Source organism: Jaculus jaculus, chromosome 9 (genome assembly GCF_020740685.1).
Source record: "Jaculus jaculus isolate mJacJac1 chromosome 9, mJacJac1.mat.Y.cur, whole genome shotgun sequence".
In the NCBI taxonomy this organism is placed as follows: domain Eukaryota; kingdom Metazoa; phylum Chordata; class Mammalia; order Rodentia; family Dipodidae; genus Jaculus; species Jaculus jaculus.
In genome coordinates this window covers 51,809,198-51,827,870 of record NC_059110.1, presented here as the reverse complement: position 1 = coordinate 51,827,870, position 18,673 = coordinate 51,809,198, and the positions used below count along the sequence as shown (strand labels likewise).

Below are 18,673 nucleotides of genomic sequence, written 5' to 3'. Positions count from 1 at the left end.
TTGTTCAGGAACATCTGGCCCCTGTGTGAGCTGTGGAATCAGGCCTTTTGCTTTGGTACCCTGACTGGATACTAGGTAACAACATCCCTGTTCACTTGAGTCAAAGGGTTAATAGACCAAAAAACAAAAATTTGCTTTTTCATCAATAAACTAAAAGAGTCTTCTAAAATGGGTAGACAACAATGAAAAAAAAGCCAATGAAAGTCAGAAAACTGAGAAATCTCCACCAAGGATGCTTAGTTGTACTACAGAAGCCTCCAATGAAATCATAGAGAAATCAATAGAAATTTATTCCCAAAATGAAAACACAACAACCAATGACAACAATGATTTTTAAAAAAGTGAACTTGAAGAAAACTATCAAAGAACCAACAATTAGGGCTGGAGAGATGGCTTAGTGGTTAAGTGCTTGCCTGTGAAGCCTAAGGACCCCGGTTCAAGGCTCGGTTCCCCAGGTCCCACGTTAGCCAGATGCACAAGTGGGTGCACATGTCTGGAGTTCGTTTGCAGTGGCTGGAAGCCCTGGCATGCCCTTTCTCTCCCTCTCCCTCAATCTGTCTTTCTCTCTGTCTGTCGCTCTCAAATAAATAAATAAAAAATGAACAAAAAAATATTTAAAAAAAAGAACCAACAATTATATAAATGAAATTTAACAGAATCATCTCCTAGAGCCTTCAATCTTTGACAGTAGGCTTAACTGGATTTAAAAAATGTTATAACCCTCCAAAGACATATGAATAAGTTGAAGGTAAGTCAAGAAATGGAAGACCTCAGCAACCAGTTGGTTAACATTATTGAAGACTTGATCAAATGGAAGAATGAACTACAGAAGCATAAAAAAAAAAAAACCAGAACTCGAATTGAAATAACATCTCCAAAAACAGATGGACATGATGGAAAATAACACAACATAAAACAAAAATCAAATAGAAATTGCAAAAACCTCACTAGAAACACTCACTAACAGAGTTATTCATGTTAAAGATAATACCTCTTGTCTGGAAGATAAGACAGAAGAAATTGATTGGGAGGCCAGAACATTGCTAAGTTCAAAAAATCAAGTGAACAGAACACAAGGGACACCCTAAAATGACCAAACATCCAGATCATGGGTATACCAGAAGGAGAAGAAATCCGGACCAGTCATATAGAACATATTCAACAAAATTATTGAAGAAAATTTTCCAAACCTCAAAAAAAGAGAGGCCCATCCAGATACAAGAAGCCCACAGAACACTAAACAGATAGGACCAAAGAATAAATTCTCCAAGACACATTATAGTTAAAACTCTTTACAATGAAAGCAAAGGGAACAAGAAAGCCAAGCGTGGTGGCATACACCTTTAATCCCAGCATGCAGGAGGCAAAGGTAGGAGGATCACTGTGAGTTCAAGGCCACACTGAGACTACATAGTGAATTCCAGGTTGGCCTGAGCTAGAGTGAAACCGTATTTTGGGGGGAAAAAAAAGAAAAAAAAAAAAAAAGCAGCAAGAGAGGAGCAGTTCACAACATACAAAGGCAATCCTATCAGAATAACATCAGATTTCTCAGTGGAAACACTGAAAGCCAGAAAGGCCTTTAGTGAAATAGTGAAATGAAAAACTGTATCATCCAATCCAAGCTATTTTACCCAACAAAAGCATCCCCTTAATAGATGGTAAAAGAAAAACTTTCTATGAAAATATGCAACTCTTTGATTATATGAATACAAACCCACACCTACAAAGAATACTTGAGGGAATACTCCACACAGAACAGTCAAACCACCAATCTCAAGAGCCAACAAGATGTACACATTAACCAATATAAACCAGGCTCACAACAGTACATAACACAATAAAGCACCAAACCCTGTAAAACACCTCACAATGACAGGGATTAATTCAAGCCTCACAATAACACATATATATTAATGGTCTTATATAGATATTATGTATGTATACATATATATTAATGGTCTTAACTCACCCATCAAAAGACACAGGTTATGAGAATGGATCAAAAAATGGACCCTTGGGCTGGAGAAATGGCTTAGGGGTTAAGATGTTTGCCTATGAAGCCAAAGGACCCAGGTTCGATTCCCCAGGACCCATGTAAGCCAGATGCACAAGGGGCACATGCATCTGGAGTTCATTTGCAGTAGCTAGAGGCCCTAGTGTGTCCATTCTCACTCTGTCTCTCTTCTATCTCTCTCTGTCTGCTTGCAATTTTTTTTTAATTTTTTTAACTGGGCCCTTTTTGGGCTGGAGAGATAGCTTAGCAGTTAAGTGCTTGCCTATGAAGCCTAAGGACCCTGGTTCAAGTCTCGATTCCCCAGGACCCATGCTATTCAGATGCACAAAGGGGTGCACACATCTGGAGTTCATTTGCAGTGGCTGGAGGCCCCAGCGTACCCTTTGTCTCACTCTCTCAGCCTCTTCCTCTGTCTGTCAGTCACTCTCAAATAAATAAATAAAAATAAACCAAAAATAGTTTTTAAAAAACTGGACCCTTCTATCAGCTGTCTTCAATAGCCCCCCCCCCCCACACCATTAAAGACAAGCACTTCCTCAGGGTGAAAGGTTGTAAAATGATATTCCAAGCAAATGGAAATAAAAGACAAGTGGGTGTTACTATATTAATATCTGGTAAAAATAGACTTCAAACTAAAAGTAATCAAAAAGGACAAAGAAAGCCACTTCCTACTCATCACGTGAATGTTCCAACAGGAGCACAGCACAATCATAAATATATATCCACTAAAAACAGGGGTATGACAGTTTATAAAATAAAATCTACTTGACAACAAAACAGAAATAAACACCAATATCATCATAGTCAGAGACTTAAACACTCGACTATCATCAGTAGACAGATCATTTAAGCAGAAAATCAACAGGGAAATAATAGAATTCAATAACATCATAGATCAACTAGAGATAATGGATATCTACAGAACTTTCTAAGAACTCTAAGAATCCACATTCTTCTCCACAGCCCACAGAACCATCTCCAAAAATGACCGTATACTAGGCCATAAAGCATGCCTTCATAAAGTCAGGAAAATTGAAGTAACTTCTTGCATCATGTCAGATCACAATGTTTTATAGCTAGAAATTAACAAGAGACACGTCAGGAACTCCACCAACTCCTGGATAGTAAACAACACACTTTTAACCAATGAATGGGTTATGGAAGAAATCAAAAAAACATTCCTATATCATTGAATGATAATGAAAACACAACCTGCCAAAACTTATGGAACTCAATGAAGGCAGTCATAAGGGGAAAATTCATAGCTGTAAATGCCTTCATTACAAAGACAGAGAGAGGCCTGGAGAGATGGCTTAGTAATTAAGGCACTTGTCTGAAATGCCAAAGGACCCAGGTTTGATTCCCCAGGACCCACGTAAGCCAGATGAACATGGTGGCATATGTGTCTGGAGTTTCTTAGCAGTGGCTGGAGGCCCTGGCATGCTCATTCTCTCTCTCTACCTGCCTATTTCTGTATTTCTCAAATAAAAATAAAATATTAAAAAAAAAAAAAAAACAAAGACAGAGAGATCACAAATCAATAACTGTACTGTCCACCTAAAGGCACTGGAAAATTAAGAAGTATCCAACCCAAAGAGCTCCAGACAGAAATAATCAAGATTAAAACAGAAATTAATGAATTGGAAACTAGGAAAACAATTAAAAAAAAATCAATGAACCAAAGACCTGGTTCTTTGAAAAAAATGAATAACATTGACAACCCCCTGGCCAGAGTAATCAAGCAAAAGAGGGGGGGGGGAGAGAGGGGGGGGGCGAAGTCTCAAATAAACAGAATCAGAAATGAAAAAAGAGAGATCACTACAGACATCAATTAAATTGGAAGAATCATCAGGGCATACTTCCAAAACCTCTACTCCACAAAATTTAACATTCTGGAAGAAATGGATAAGTTCCTGGACACATGCCATCTACCAAAACTAAACTTAGAGCAGATTAATTTCCTAAACAAATGTATCACATCCAATGATATTGAAAACCTCCCCCAGGACTGGATGGCTTCTCAGTGAATTCTATCAAGCCTTCATAGAAGAACTGAAACCAATTTTTCTCAAAGTATTCTGCATAATCAGGAATTCCTTCCCTGCTCCTTTTATGAAGCTAGAATCACCCTAGTAAAACCAGATAGAGCTGTAACAATGATTATATTATATATAGTATAGGCCTCAATTTGGAGACTCCTGAAAAGAATGAATATAGAGTTAACAGCAGACCCTGTTATTCCCTTACTGTGCATTTACCCTAAAAGTTCCACATCTCACTTCAGAAATATTTGCTCAACCATGTTTATAGCTGCCATATTCATAATAGCTAAAAACTGGAATCAACCCAGGTGCCCATCATTGCAGGAATGGATAACCAAGATGTGGTATATCTACACGTTGGAATTCTACTCAGCAATAAGAAAAAAAGTGTCACATTGAAATATGTAGAAAATGTTCAAACATGGAACATATCATTTTAAGTGAACTCACATAATCACACAAACACAATCATCTCATGATCTCACTCACCTGCAGTTCCTAACCTAGATCACCCCAAGTTGCTGACATAACTGAATTCCATCTTGAGACTTGGACAATAGGGAGGCCAGGGCTTGGGGGAAGGGAAAGGGTGCGTTGAACACAAAATATGAAAGGAAATTGAACTGGTACCATAGAATACTATATCCTGGAAATCAGACTAAAAGGAAGAACCCTCAAGCCATCCTTAGAGAGAGCACCTGAACTGAAGGGACCTAGAGTGAGTAAGATGAAACCTAACCTCAAATTTCTCCTGTTTCTCCTTCTTCTGTGGATTTTGCTTTTTTTTTTTTCTTTTTCCTTGGTGCTGGCCTATAATTCCCTGTACCAGCATGTGGTCTACATCCACAATGAGCTATTGATCAGAGAGATTTAATAGATCTACCAAAACAAACAAGACAGACTTCTGTCAGAGCACTTGATTACCCACCAGAGGTTAATGGTAAGACCCTACTGCTAAAGACACCAATCGCTGTTGGCATGGACCATGGAGAGGCTTAATTGGAATCCTCAGATAATTCACCTATCTAGTGCTTGAAGGTGCTAAATGAGCTACAAGGGGAAAGTGGCCAACATCTGTCCAAGCAACTCAAAGTCTAAGTGACTCAGAAGCAAACAAGCTAACATGATGCTCACGCACATGCAATAGTGGTATGCAGCCATGGTGGGTAACCAACTGCTCTTGGATTGGCTAACAGATACACTCAGTGGAAAGGAAACCCTATCTGGAATTGGGAAACAAGTCAGAATCATATCCAGAACTCCCACTAACCTTACACTATTTAAGTGTCTAAACCCTGATAATTCTCTCAAAATTAATAGTGGTTATCCCATTTAACTGGTGATGACTTCACTCTCCATTGGATAATCTGCTTCTCTTCCTCAGATGAGAACTGGACTTGAGGAGATAAATGAGCCAGCTCACTCCACCCCAGCTCTAGCTGAAACCACAGAGGAATATGGGAAATGAGCAATAATGCTGCTGTCTTAATTAAGCTGATATCAACACAAGGGTGATGGAGAAAGATACTGAGGACACTCAACATCTACCAAACCAGACATCTAGATGCTCCTAAATGCTCATCACTGAAAGAGACTTAAAATGCTCCTAGCATGGCTCGGGGAATTTTGAAGAAGTGGGGGCAAAAAGATTGTTAGAGCCACAGGTTGGGACATTTTACACAGAAGCATTGCCTCCCCCTCCCACAATGCCTGACCCACAATCCCCATGAGGTTGACCTGCACCTCTGAAGAAGAAGGCCTCTTCAGAAAAGGGGCAGAGAGGAAGGAAAGAATGTTATAAACATGTGATGTTTACATAGAAAATATGTCCATATCTAATAAAAAAATAAGTAAATAAAAAAATTTTAAAGTAGAATAAAAGAGAGTCATTATAAACCAGGCATGGTGGCGCACACCTTTAATCCCAGCACTCAGGAGGCAGAGGTAGGCGGATTGCTGTGAGTTTCAAGGCCACCCTGAGACTCCATAGTGAATTCCAGGTCAGCCTGGGCTAGACTGAGACCCTACCTCTGGGGAAAAAAAAAAAAAAGAGAGAGTCATTACAAAAAGTTAAAACTTTTAAAAAAATTGGCAGAAATGCTAATTGGTGTAATCATTTCTAGACACATTTGAAAACCTAAGCACAAATCAATTCCATCCTAATGGGAAAAAGCCACTAATTATCTCACAGAGATGTATTAGGACTGATTTAATGGCTAGAGTTCATTATCCTCAGAAAGAGTGCTGTCCTGTAACTGTGAACAGGCAAAGTTGCATTCCATATGATGATAGAGATTTGCAAATGAGGAAAATAAGAGCCAGAGAGTCCAATGTACTTATCCAATATCACAGTGTTTTTAAATTTTTTTCTGTAATTCAGCAATTCATTGAAACCTAAAATAAAAATGAATCTCTAAAACTTAAAGGAGTTGTAAAGGTTTCATTATAAATCACAATGAATAATCATTTGTTCAACACCAATGTGAGAAAAATATACATATTGTTATGGAATGTAATTATTCCCACAAAAAGTAATGTTTAGTCTACCCACACTGAGTTTGTTTGCTAATGAATAAGTTATTATTTTAGCCATACTTAAGAAATAATCAACAGTTCCAATACTGCTGGGTTGAGGCTGCATGGACCCTAAAAATTTGCTTCAGAATCAGGCTCCTTTCTCTGCCTTCCTAATTTAAGGACCCACTGAAGATCCTACAAGGACAAATACTTGCTTACCCCTCAATAAATAAAACATTTCCCCAACATGGGAAGACCACATTGTAAAAAAAACAAAACACAAAAAAGTCAGAATATAAGAGATATCCACTAAGGCTGTCAAGTCCCACAATGGAAGCCTCCAGTGAAATCATAGAGAAATCAACAGAAATTCAATCCCAAAATGAAACAAAACAATAAATGTGAACCTGATTAAAAGAATTGCTGAACTGGAAGTGACCCATCAAAAAACCAACAATTATATCAATAATATTGAGCAGAATTAACTCATAGAGCACTCAGCTTTTAACACTAGACTTAATATAATTGAAGAAAACCTGAGAAGCCTTAAAAGGGACATAAATGAATTGAAGGTGAATCAAAAAATGGGAGAACTCAGTAACTAGTTGATTAAGCTTAATAAAGACTTTATCAAATGCAAGAATAAATTCCAGGAAGTATCAAGGAAATCAGACCTTGAACTGAAATTGTACCTCAAACAAAGAGATGGACATGATGTAAAATAACACAACAGAAAAAAATCAAACAGAACTTGTAAAAACCTCTCCAGAACCCCTCACTAAAAGAGGTACTCATGTGGAAGACAGAACCTCTGAGCCTTAAGATTAGACAGAAGAAATTGATTGGGAGGCTAAAAACTTTGTTACATTCAAAAAATTATGTAAACAGAATATGAGGGAACTGTAGGAAACCCTAAAATGACCAAACTTCTGGATCATGGGTATACCAGAAGGAGAGGAAATTCAGGTCAAAAGCATAAAGAACATATTTTTCCAAAATTATTAAAGAAAATTTTCCTAATCCTGCAATAAAAAGAGACCAATCCAGATACAAGAAGCCCACAGAACACCAAAGAAGAAACTCTCCAAGGTACATCAGAGTTAAAACTCTTAATAATGAAAACAAAGATAGAGTGCTAAAAGCATCAAGAGAAAAGCAACTCACTACATACAAAGGCAATACCATCAATATTACCTCAGATTTCTCAATGGAAACCCTGAAAGCCAGAAGGGCCTGGAGTGTAACACTTAAAAGTCTACAATCTTATGGCATCCAATCCAAGCTAATGTACACAATGAAAGTATCCTTTATAATAGATGGTGAAAGGAAAATTTTCCATGAAAAAAGTCAACTCTATGATTATATGAACACAAAGTGAAACCTACAGAGAATACTTCAGGGAATACTCCATATAGAAGAGTCAAACAACCAGTTTCAAGACCTATGAAAAGAAGATCACAATAACCAAAACTAGACCAGGTTCAAAAAATTACAAAACACAAGAAAGTATCAAACCTCATAGAGCACCCCATCATGACAGGCATTAAATCAAACCTAACAGTTATAACCTTAAACATTAATGGTTTTAACTTACCCATCAAAAGATACAACAGGGTGAATAAAAAAAAAAAAAATGGACCTATCTGCTGCCTTCAAGAAACACACCTCAAAAAAAAAAAAAAAAAAAAAAAAGAAGAAGAAGAAGCACACCTCATGACTAAAGATAGACACCTCCTCAGGGTGAAAGAATGGAAAATGATATTCCAAGCAAGTGGAAATAAGAAACAAGCAGTTTTTGCCGTAGTACTATTGAGTAACATTGACTACAAACCAAAAGTAAAAAAAACAAAAAAAGACAAAGAAGGCCACTTCTTACTCATCAAGAAAATGATCCAAAATGAGGACATCACAATCATAAATCTATGTGCACCAAGCATAGGCACACCACAATTTACAAAACAAAGCCTACTTGACAACAAAACACAAATAAACATCAATACCATATAAATCAGAGACTTCAATGCTCTATTATCATAAATAGACAGATCAACTAGACCTAACAAACATCAACAGAACTTTCCACCACAATTCTACAGAACACACATTCTTCTCAGCAGCCCATTTGGAACCTTATCTGAAATAGGCCATATATTAGTCCATAAAGCATGCCTCCATAAATTCTGGAAAATTGAAGTATGCATGAAGATTGCATCATATCAGATCTCAGTGCTTTAAAGCTAGAAATTAACAAAAGACAGTTCAGGAACTCCATCAGCTCCTAGACACTGAACAATACACTTTTAAACAATAAATGGGTTGTGAAAGAAATCAAAAAAGAAAATTTAAAATTTCAAGAATTGAGTGATAATGAAAACACAACTTATCAAAACAATGAAGGCAATCCTAAAGAAAAAACTCATAGGGCTGGAGAAATGGCTTAGCGGTTAAGCGCTTGCCTGTGAAGCTTAAGGACCCCGGTTCGAGGCTCGGTTCCCCAGGTCCCACGTTAGACAGATGCACAAGGGGGCGCACGCATCTGGAGTTTGTTTGCAGAGGCTGGAAGCCCTGGTGCGCCCATTCTCTCTCTCTCCCTCTATCTGTCTTTCTCTCTGTGTCTGTCACTCTCAAATAAATAAATTTAAAAAAAGAAAAAAGAAAAAACTCATAACACTAAGAGCCTTCCTAACAAAGACAGAGGCATCACAAAAACAAAATAATCTAACTGTCTACCTAAAGGCATTGGAAAACTAGGAAGAATCCAACCCTAAGAGCTCCAGATGGAAAGTAATAATCAACACCAGGGCAGAAATTGATCAATTAGAAACTAAGAAAACAAGTTAAGATGTTTCTGGTTCTTTGAAAAAAAAATCAAGATAGATGATCCCCTGGCCAATTTGATCAAGCATAAAAAAGAGAAGTCTCAAATTTACAAAATCAGAAATGAAAAAGGGCAGGTCACAACAGACCTCAATGAAATTGAAAGAAATTGAAAGGATATACTGCCAAAACCTCTGCTCTAAAAAAAAAAAAAAAAAAAAGTAAGAAATGGATGGATTCCTAGCTACATGCCACCTACCAAAACAAAACTCAAAGCAGATTAATCTCCTAAACAAATATATCACATCCATAGAAATTGAAATGGTAATGAAAAACCTAGCCAAAAAGAAAAGTCTAGGACTGGATGCCTTCTCAGCCAAATTCTATCAAACCTTCCTAGAAGAACTGAAGCCAATTTTTACTAAGCTGTTCTCTATAATCAGAGAGGAGTGAATCCTCCCCAACTCCTTTTATGGAACTAGCATCACCCTAATACCAAAACCTTGCAGAGATACAACAAGAAGAGAAAAATATCAGCCTATATCCCTGATGTATTTAGATGCAAAGATTCTGAACAAAATCCTCCAAACCTAATTCAACAACATATCAAAGCATTATCCATCTTAACCAAGTAGGCTTCATCCCAGAGATGCAGGGATGTTTCAACATATGAAAATTAGTCAATGTAATACAGACACAAAAAAACTTACTCATAAAAACCACATGATCATCTCAATTGACGAAAAGAAGGCCTTTTTCAAAACACCGCATAACTTCATGACCAAAACCCTGGAAATAATAGGTATGGATGGTTTATATCTCAACACAGTAGGGCCTGTATATAAAGCAACTAAAGTCGAAATTATATGTAATGGGCAAATACTCAAGGAGTTCCTACTGAGATTAAGAACAAAACAGGGATGCTCACTTTCACCAGCACTCTTCAACATAGTACGAGAAGTTTTTGCTGAAGCAATAAGACAGGAAACAAAATAAAAGGGATACAAATTAGAAAGGAAGAAGTCAAGTTATCCCTATTTGCAGATGACATAATCCTATACATAATTGACCCAAAATTCTCCTTCTCAAAACTTCTAAATATGATTAATTCCTTCAGTAAAGTTGCAGTATATAAAGTCAACGCACTAAAATTAGTAGCCTCTCTATATGCAAAGAGCAATAAATCAACAAGGCTATCCCATTTTCAATAGCAAAAATAAATAAATAAATACCTTGGAATAACACTGAGAATGGGAAAGACCTTTGTAATGTAAATTTTTAAAAACTCAAAGAAATTGAGGAGATGAAAACATGGAAAGACATCCCATGCTCCTGAATAGGTAGAACTAATATTGTGAAAATGGCAGTTCTACCAAAAGCAATATACAGATTTAATGCAGTACCAACAAAAATTCCATCTTTTGCTGTCTTCCAGTTAAGATGGCAGCATAGGTACCACACCAAAGCAGCCTAGGGGGGAAAACAGACCAAAAAAAAAAAAAACAGCAAAATACACACTTTTACTAAAAAGTGAGGTGTATAGGAAATTGAAGCAGCAGTGGAGAAGTAGAAGAGATCCAGAGCATCCAGAGCCCGCACAGGCCGGCAAAAGTGGCCCTGGCAACTCTGCCAACCATGGCAGAATTGGCAGCGCACCAGAAAGCCACCAGACTTGGCTCTAGCCACAGGAAAAGCCAGGTGCGGGGAGCTTCCACTCACACCTGAGCTCTCTGCAACTCAAGAAACGTGAAGGGAGAGCAGCAGTGAGCAACAGAGGAGCAGATCACAAGGTAGAAGAACACGTGGGACAGCAAGAGAACCATAGCACCTGTGGCTCCCTCCCCTCCCTCACCACCAGTGCCCATCTCTAGCAAACAGAGCAGTGGTCCCAGGACCCGGCCACGCCAACTTGAGCCGACATCAGGACCCAAGCAGGAGCAGAGTCCGGCAACAACATAAGCAGCTCTGGCACCGGTAACAGTGGCCCCAGCAGTGCAGACCCAGTAGCGTCAGCAGCAGCTTCAGTGGCAGCAGCAGCAGTGGGCAAAGCAGCAGCAGCTTCAGCAGCAGCAGTGGCTCTAGCAGTGGCAGCCCCAACAAAAAGGCATAGGTTTGCAGACTGGGTTAAAAAGCAGGATCCTACAATTTGTTGTCTCCAAAACTAACCTTTCAACAAAGGATAGACAATATCTTAGGGTGAAAAGTTGGAAGATGGTGTTTCAAGCAAATGCACCTAGAAAACAAGCAGGGGTTGCTATCCTAATATCTGACAAGGTGGACTTCAGTCCAACGTTACTCAAGAAAGATAAGGAAGGTCACTTTATATTGATTAAGGGCACACTCCAACAGGAGGACATTACAATCCTAAACATATATGCGCCTAACATGGGGGCTCCCAAATTCATCAAACAAACACTATTAGAACTAAGGTCATAGATAACACCAAACACAGTGGTGGTGGGTGACTTTAACACCCCACTCTCATCAAATGACAGGTCATCCCGGGAAAAAAATAAACAGAGAGGCATCTGGACTAAATGAGATCATAGAAGGAATGGACCTAACAGATATATACAGGACATTTCATCCAAAGGCTGCAGAATATACATTCTTTTCAGCAGCACATGGAACATTCTCTAAAATAGACCATATATTAGGACACAAAGCAAATCTTAACAAATTCAGGAAAATTGAAATAATTCCTTGCATTCTCTCTGACCACAATGGAATTAAACTACAAATCAGTAGCAAGAAAGGCTATACAGCATACACAAAATCATGGAAACTAGACAATACACTACTAAATGATGAATGGGTCAATGAAGAAATCAAGAAGGAAATCAAAAAATTTATAGAGACAAACAATAATGAGAATACAACATATCAAAATCTCTGGAACACAATGAAGGCAGTTCTAAGAGGTAAATTTATAGCCTTAAGTGCCTATATTAAGAAATTAGAAAGGTCACAAGTAAACAACCTAATGCTTCACCTTAAAGCCTTGGAAAAAGAAGAACAAGGCAAACCAAATATCAGTAGATGGGAAGAAATAATAAAGATTAGGGCAGGAATTAATGAAATAGAAACAAAAAAAAAAAACAATCGAAAGAATTACTGAAACAAAGAGTTGGTTCTTTGAAAGGATAAACAAGATTGATAAACCCTTACCAAATCTGATCAAAAGAAAGAGAGAAGAGACACAAATTAATAAAATCAGAGATGGAAAAGGTAACATCACAATAGATTCCAGAGAAATTCAAAAAATCATAGGGACATACTATAAAAGCATATACTCCACAAAGTATGAAATTCTGAAAGAAATGGATGCTTTCCTTGATTTATATTACCTACCTAAATTAAATCAAAATGAGATTAATCACTTAAATAGACCTATAACAAACATGGAGATCCGAACAGTTATCAATAATCTCCCAACTAGAAAAAGCCCAGGCCCAGATGGATTCACTGCTGAATTTTACCAGACCTTTAAAGAAGAGCTAACACCATTGCGTCTTAAGCTTTTCCAGGAAATAGAAAAAGAAGGAATTCTACCAAACTCCTTCTATCAGGCCAACATCACCATGATACCAAAACCAGGCAAAGATAGAACAAAAAAAGCAAATTACAGACCAATCTCCCTCATGAACATAGATGCAAAAATTCTCAACAAAATATTGGCAAACAGATTAAAGAGTATATCAAATATATGCAAAACTATCAATGTAATACATTACATAAATGGGTGGAAGGACAAAAATCACATGATCATCTCATTGGACACAGAGAAAGCATTTGAAAAAATCCAACATCCCTTCATGATGAAAGTCCTACAGAGACTGGGAATAGAAGGAACATATCTCATTATAATAAAAGCTATTTATGACAAACCTACAGCCAACACATTACTAAATGGGGAAAAACTGGAAGCTTTTCCACTAAAATCAGGAACAAGACAAGGGTGTCCACTGTCCCCACTTTTATTTAATATAGTTTTGGAAGTCTTAGCCATAGCAATAAGGCAAGAGACACACATAAAAGAGATACTAATTGGAAAGGAAGACATCAAGTTATCATTATTTGCAGATGACATGATTCTATACATAAAGGACCCTAAAGACTCTACTAGCAAACTGTTAGAGCTGATAAAAACCTACAGCCATGTAGCAGGATACAAAATAAATACACAGAAATCAATAGCCTTCATATATGATAACAACAAACACACAGAGGATGAAATCAGAGAATCACTCCCACTCACAATTGCATCAATAAATAAATAAATAAATAAAGTACCTTGGAATAAACCTAACCAAGGAAGTAAAGAATGTCTACAATGAGAACTTTAAAACACTCAAGCGAGAAATTGCAGAAGACACTAGAAAGTGGAGAAACATCCCCTGTTCTTGATTGGAAGATTCAATATTGTGAAAATGGCAATCTTACCAAAAGCAATCTACACATTTAAAGCAATCCCTATCAAAATTCCAAAAGCATTCTTCATGGAAATAGAAAAAAAATCCAAAAATTCATTTGGAATCACAAAAAGCCTCGAATATCTAAAATAATACTGAGCAACAAAAATAAGGCTGGTGGTATCACCATACCTGATTTTAACCTATACTACAGAGCCATAGTAACAAAAACAGCATGGTACTGGCACAAAAACAGACATGTAGATCAGTGGAACAGAGTAGAGGACCCACATGTAAGCCCAAGTAGCTACTGATATTCGATAAAAATGCCAAAAATACTCATTGGAGAAAAGACAGCCTCTTCAGCAAATGGTGTTGGGAAAACTGGATATATATCTGCAGAAGGATGAAAATAGATTCTTCTTTCTCTCCATGCACAAGAATTATGTCCAAATGGATTAAAGACCTTTACATCAGACCTGAAACTCTGAAACTGCTAGAGGAAAAAGTAGGGGAAACCCTTCAACATATTGGTCTTGGCAAAGACTTTCGAATACAACCCCAATTGCTCAGGCAATGAAACCACAGATTAATCATTGGGACCTCATGAAATTACAAAGATTTTGCACTGCAAAGGACACAGTGAAAAAAGCAAAAAGGCAACCCACAGAATGGGGAAAATCTTCGCCAGCTATATATGTGATAGAGGATTAATATCTAGGGTATACAAGGAACTCAAAAAGTTAAATAATAAAGAATCAAACAAGCCAATCAAAAAATGGGCTATGGAGCTAAACAGAGCATTCTCAAAGGAAGAATTACGAATGGCATATAAGCATCTAAAAAAAATGTTCTACATCACTAGTCATCAGGGAAATGCAGATTAAAATTACATTGAGATTTCATCTCACTCCTGTCACATTGGCCACCATCATGAAAACAAATGATCATAAATGTTGGCAGAGATGTGGAAAAAAAGGAACCCTTCTACACTGCTGGTGGGAATGCAATCTGGTCCAGCCATTGTGGAAAATGGTGTAGAGGTTCCTAAAACAGCTAAAGATTGATCTACCATATGACCCAGCTATAGCACTCCTAGGCATATATCTGAAGGAATCATCTCATTTCCTTAGAAGTATGTGCTCAACCATGTTTATTGCTGCTCAATTTATAATAGCTGGGAAATGGAACCAGCCTAGATGTCCCTCAACTGATGATTGGATAATGAAGATGTTCCACAATGGAGTTCTGCTCAGTTACGAAATTTGCAGAAAAATGGATGGACCTTATACTAATTGAGGTAACCCAGGCCCAGAAAGCCAAGCACCACATGTTCTCTCTCATATGTGGATCCTAGCTACAGATGATTAGGCTTCTGCCTGAGAATGAAAATACTTAGTAGCAGAAGCCAGTAAGTTAAAAAGGAGACATGAAGGGAAGAGAAAGGAAGGGAGGAGGGTACTTAATAGGTTGATATTGTATATATGTAAGTACAATGATTGTGATGCGGAGGTAATATGATGGAGAATGGAATTTCAAAGGGGAAAGTGTGGGGAGGAGGGAGGGAATTACCATGAGATATTTTTTATAATCTTGGAAAATGCTAATAAAAATTTTAAAAAATTAAAAATTAAAAAAATTCCATCTTTCTTCACAAAGATAGAAAAAAAATCTCAAAAATTATATGGAATAGCAGCAGACCTCAGATATCCAAACTTATGCTCAGAAGAAAAAAAAAACTCTGGAGGTATCACTATACCCAATCTAAAGCTACATTACAAATGTAGAGTAAAAAAAACAGCATGGAACTGGCATAAAAACAGAAATATGCACCAATGGGCATAACTTCAGACCTGGACTTTAGTTTAAGTAGCTGCAGCTACTTAGACTTTGATAAAGGTTCCAATAATGTAGAGTGGAGAAAAGACAGCATCCTCAACAAGTGATGTTGGACAAATTGAAAAGCCGTAAGTCAAAAAATTTAAGTAGATCCATCCATCTCATCATACACAAAAATCAAGCCCAAATGGATTAAACATCTCAGTAAAAGCCCAGAGACTCTTCTCCTACTGGAAGAAAAAACAGGAGAAACTCTCCACAATATAAGAGTGAGGAAACACTTCCTTAACAAAACCTCGGTAACCCAGAAAATTAAACAATCACTCAACCAGTGGGGTCTCTTGAAACTTTTGCACAGACAAACACACCATATGCAAAGCCAATAGATTGCCCACTGAAGGAGAAAATCTTCACCAACTATACCACTGACAGAAGCCTAGTATCTAGAATTAACAAAGGGCTAGAGAGATGGTTTAGCTGTTAAGCACTTGCCTGTGAAGCCTAAGGACTACGGTTCAAGGTTCGATTCCCATATTAACCAGATGCACAAGGGGGCACACGCATCTGGAGTTCGTTTGCAGTGGCTGGAGGCCCTGGCAGGCCCATTCTCTCTCTCTCTCTCTCTCCCTCTCTCTCTCTCTCTTCCTCTTTCTGTTATTCTCAAATAAATAAATAAAAATAAATAAACAAACAAAATAGAATTAACAAAGAACTCAAAAACTAAAAAAAAAAAAAAATCAACCCACTACAAAAGTGGGGCAGAATAGATTGTTGTTAGAAAGTTTTCAGTGCCAGGGATACCTCCAGTAAGTTGTTGGCCAGGGAGGTCCCTGATGCCCCCAAAACATTTAGGCCATTGCCGAGGCCCTTGGTTTCCCACCAAGAATAGATGGTAAGACCCTATTGCTGAAGACTCCACATACTTGGGCTGCAAGGCCACTGAGAAATCCTGCTGGAGCTGAGCTGATAACCTCCTCCATGTAGACCAGCTGACAGAAAGCTGGAAGAAGCCATTCTGCATACAGTTCAATGGGAGAAAGAAAAATCACCAGTGAAGATAGTCAACAGTGGATACTGCAAGCATTATATTTGACTAGCCAGGCCAAATGAGCCAATGGGTGCAATAGCACATCTCAATCACACCTTCCAAGGCTCAGGGTCTAATGCGGAAGAGGTGGTGGAAAGAATGTAAGAGCCAAAGGAAGGGTAGGACTCCTTACAATGTGCTCCCTCCAGACAAAATGTCCTGGATATCCATGGCCTCACAGTGCCTGACACTACCTACACAAGATCATCATAAGAGGAGGAAAAGACCATGACATCAAACTAAAAGAGAGGCTGAGATGGGGAGGTGATATGATGAAGAATGGAATTTCAAAGAGGATGGGGGGGTATTATCATGGAAAATGTTAATGAAAATTGAGAAAAAAAAGTGGGGCAAAGAACTGAAAAGGGAGTTTTCAGAAGGAAGAAATACAAATGGCAAACACACACTTAAAAAATGTTGACCCTCCATAACTATTAGGGAAATGCAAATTAAAACAACCATAATATTCCTTCTTACTCAAGTAATGATGGCAATCATTAAAAATCTAACAACAAATGTTAGTGAGAATGTAGGGAAAGGAGTACCCTCATCCATTGTTAGTCAGAATGTAAACTTGTCCAACCACTATGTAAATCAATATGGAGATTCCTGAAAAGGATGAACATAGAGCTACTAACAGACCCAGTTATTCCCTTACTGAGTATTTTTCCTAAATGCTCCATGCATGACTCCAGAAATATTTGCTCAAGCATGTTTATAGCTCCTCAATTCATTATAGCTAAGAACTGGAATCAAACCAGATGCCTATCATTGGATAAATGGATAATGAAGGTATGGTACATTTACACAATGGAATTCTATACAGCAGTAAGAAAAACAATACAATGAAATTTGTAGAGAAATGAACAGACTTGGAACAGCAAACTTTCACATAATCAGAGAAAGGCAAACATAACACAGTCTCACTTATCTGTAGTTCCTAACCTGTACTGCTCAATTTTCTGACATACCTGGTAGGTGACTCAAGGCCCAGATAAAAGGGATGGAATGATTTAAGGGGAAGGGAAAGCGGGGAAAGAGAAATGAACACAAAACTAAATTCAAAATAAACTGGTACCATAGAAACCTTTATTCCTGGAGATAGACTAAAATATAAAACTCTCAAAAGGAGTAAGGGGGGACATCCTGAAAAGAAGGGCCCTGTTGAGGGTGGGATGAAGCATACGCTTAAAATAATTTTTTTTTTTGTCCCTGGCCTGTAACTCCCAGTACCAGAAATTGGTTACAATGCACATTGAGCTTTTGATCGAAGAGGTCTTCAATGTCCCCAAATCAAGACAGCTTTCTGTCAAAGCACTTGATTACCCACCTGAGACAAAAGGTAAAAATCTGTTGCTGAAGACACCATATGCTGCTGATACAGCATGGGAAGACCTGGCTATAATCTGGAAGAGAGCCAGTCCCAAACAGTTAGCCCATCTTGTGCTATATGAGTTACTGGGGGAAAGGGGCCAAGAATGGTCTGAGCAATCAGAGGTTGAAGCTACTCAGAAGCAAACACTCTGACAGAATGTATAGCCAATGCAATAATGGCATTCAGCTTTGATGGGTAACTGATAGATTTCTGATTGGCTAAGATTTCCACTCAGTGTAAAGGAACTGATGTGTCAAATTGGGAACGAGATCAGATTCCTATGGATTATGCTCTCCAGTGTTGTTTTCATGATGTATACATACAAAATATGTTGTCAATTATAATCATAGTAATAATAATATTAAAACAATAAATATAATAGAAAGTAAATAAAAATAAATAAATAAAAATTTAAAAAATAACTCAGTGTTTCCATACCAATAGCGCAGTCACAAACTGCTTGCATATGATCCCTACTTAAAGTTTCAAGCACAACTGTTTCCATTGCATTTACAAGAATGAAAAAAATGAGTGCTGGAGAGATGCCTTTGTGATTCAGAGTGAAAATAA

General features: G+C 37.7%; 1 protein-coding gene across 1 annotated transcript in view; it reads right to left on the bottom strand.

The window, feature by feature from the left end:
- The window catches only part of Ros1 (ROS proto-oncogene 1, receptor tyrosine kinase), a 255,231-nt gene that overhangs the window by 159,017 nt on the left and 77,541 nt on the right, over nt 1-18,673 (bottom strand). The window lies entirely within an intron of this gene.